Below are 3,358 nucleotides of genomic sequence, written 5' to 3' on the forward strand. Positions count from 1 at the left end.
GTATGTGGAGGTATTATCAAGTCACAGTTTGCACAGAATTCTTCATGTGAGATTCTTGTCTTTCTGTGTGTGGAGGTATTATCAAGTCACAGTTTGCACAGAATTCTTCATGTGAGATTCTTGTCTTTCTGTGTGCAGAGGTATTATCAAGTCACAGTTTGCACAGAATTCTTCATGTGAGATTCTTGTCTTTCTGTGTGCGGAGGTATTATCAAGTCACAGTTTGCACAGAATTCTTCATGTGAGATTCTTGTCTTTCTGTATTTGGAGGTATTATCAAGTCACAGTTTGCACAGAATTCTTCATGTGAGATTCTTGTCTTTCTGTGTGTGGAGGTATTATCAAGTCACAGTTTGCACAGAATTCTTCATGTGAGATTCTTGTCTTTCTGTGTGTGAAGGTATTATCAAGTCACAGTTTGCACAGAATTCTTCATGTGAGATTCTTGTCTTTCTGTGTGCGGAGGTATTATCAAGTCACAGTTTGCACAGAATTCTTCACGTGAGATTCTTGTCTTTTCTGTGTGTGAAGGTATTATCAAGTCACAGTTTGCACAGAATTCTTCATGTGAGATTCTTGTCTTTCTGTGTGTGGAGGTATTATCAAGTCACAGTTTGCACAGAATTCTTCATGTGAGATTCTTGTCTTTCTGTGTGTGGAGGTATTATCAAGTCACAGTTTGCACAGAATTCTTCATTGAGATTCTTGTCTTTCTGTATGTGGAGCTCATCTAGGCACAGGGACCCTTCACGTGAGATTGTTGTCTTTTTGTGTGTGAAGGTATTATCAAGTCACAGTTTGCACAGAATTCTTCATGTGAGATTCTTGTCTTTCTGTGTGTGGAGGTATTATCAAGTCACAGTTTGCACAGAATTCTTCATGTGAGATTCTTGTCTTTCTGTGTGTGGAGGTATTATCAAGTCACAGTTTGCACAGAATTCTTCATTGAGATTCTTGTCTTTCTCTGTGTGTGGAGGTATTATCAAGTCACAGTTGCACAGAATTCTTCATTGAGATTCTTGTCTTTCTGTATGTGGAGCTCATCTAGGCACAGGGACCCTTCACTTGAGATTCTTGTCTTTTTGTGTGTGAAGGTATTATCAAGTCACAGTTTGCACAGAATTCTTCATGTGAGATTCTTGTCTTTCTGTGTGTGGAGGTATTATCAAGTCACAGTTTGCACAGAATTCTTCATGTGAGATTCTTGTCTTTCTGTATGTGGAGCTCATCTAGGCACAGGGACCCTTCACGTGAGATTCTTGTCTTTCTGTGTGTGAAGGTATTATCAAGTCACAGTTTGCACAGAATTCTTCATGTGAGATTCTTGTCTTTCTGTATGTGGAGCTCATCTAGGCACAGGGACCCTTCACGTGAGATTCTTGTCTTTCTGTGTGTGAAGGTATTATCAAGTCACAGTTTGCACAGAATTCTTCATGTGAGATTCTTGTCTTTCTGTGTGTGGAGGTATTATCAAGTCACAGTTTGCACAGAATTCTTCATGTGAGATTCTTGTCTTTCTGTATGTGGAGCTCATCTAGGCACAGGGACCCTTCCATTGAGATTCTTGTCTTTCTGTGTGTGAAGGTATTATCAAGTCACAGTTTGCACAGAATTCTTCATGTGAGATTCTTGTCTTTCTGTATGTGGAGCTCATCTAGGCACAGGGACCCTTCACGTGAGATTCTTGTCTTTCTGTGTGTGAAGGTATCATCTTTCCTGCTGATGTCTTCCTGATCTAAAAGTATATTTCTGGTAAATAACCTTCAATTCATCTGGGCTTTGAACACCTTGAAATTTTGTTATTTTATCACAATGTACTCTTCTTTATATTTACCTGTAAATTTTCATCTCCCTTCAGTATTTTTTGTTGCTGTTGATCATTAGTTTCTTGGTAGATGAGAGGAAAAGAAAACTTGTGTCAATAATATTCTAACCTTTTCTTAAGAATATGATGCAAAAACATAATGTTGAATACTTAAAAAGTAAGATAATGTGTAGCAAAGCAAATCTTCAATTTTTGTCACCTTTAGTGCTTCGTATGAATTACAGTGATTAGTGCTTTAATCTGTTGATTACATTACTGTGTGTGCCTACAACTGCCAGAGGTATACCATACCTGATACAGTTAGTTAGCACTCAGTTGGATAAGTATGAACTTTAACAATCATGATTTGTGTTCACACGAGTCCAAAATGAAAAGTTCTATTTATTGCCACTAATGTTTATACTAACATGATTAATGTTTATACTTGCATTATTAATGTTTATACTAACATGATTAATGTTTATACTAACATGATTAATGTTTATACTAGCATGATTAATGTTTATACTAACATGATTAATGTTTATACTTGCATTATTAATGTTTATACTAACATGATTAATGTTTATACTTGCATTATTAATGTTTATACTAGCATGATTAATGTCTATACTAGCATGATTAATGTTTATACTAACATGATTAATGTTTATACTTGCATTATTAATGTTTATACTAGCATGATTAATGTTTATACTAACATGATTAATGTTTATACTAGCATGATTAATGTTTATACTAACATGATTAATGTTTATACTAACATGATTAATGTTTATACTAGCATGATTAATGTTTATACTAACATGATTAATGTTTATACTTGCATTATTAATGTTTATACTAACATGATTAATGTTTATACTTGCATTATTAATGTTTATACTAGCATGATTAATGTCTATACTAGCATGATTAATGTCTATACTAGCATGATTAATGGTTACACTTGTATGATTAATGTTTATACTAACATGATTAATGTTTATACTAGCGTGATTAATGTTTATACTAATCAGTGATGTCGAGAAACCCACTTGTTGAGAAATTTATATGCAAAAATGGCTCGTTTGCGTTGAGAAAATATTTTACATAGAAGAGCGAACAAGCGTTTCAACCTTCCGGTCATCGTCAGGTTCAGTTACCTCTTTCTTTGTGAACCTGACGATGACCGAAGAAGGTCTAAACGTGTTACTTCTCTAAAATATTTTCTCAACCCAAACGAACCGTTTTTGCATATAAATGTTTATACTTGCATGATTAATGTTTATACTTGCATGATTAATGTTTATACTAGCATGATTAATGTTATAGGGAAACAAAAGATATTCTGTAAGATATTTTTTATCACTCTGCAACACTATGGTGTCATCTACGATTAGGATTCTTTACCTCTTAATATCAGCATGTAAGGTTTTATAGTTTTATTACAGATTCATGGTATGAGTAAAAACTTAAGTTTTATGATTGATTTAATATGTATTCTGTACATAATTTTTACAGTAATAAAGATTACTTTCATTTATTTTGCAG

This window comes from Tachypleus tridentatus, chromosome 4, assembly GCF_004210375.1.
Source record: "Tachypleus tridentatus isolate NWPU-2018 chromosome 4, ASM421037v1, whole genome shotgun sequence".
In the NCBI taxonomy this organism is placed as follows: domain Eukaryota; kingdom Metazoa; phylum Arthropoda; class Merostomata; order Xiphosura; family Limulidae; genus Tachypleus; species Tachypleus tridentatus.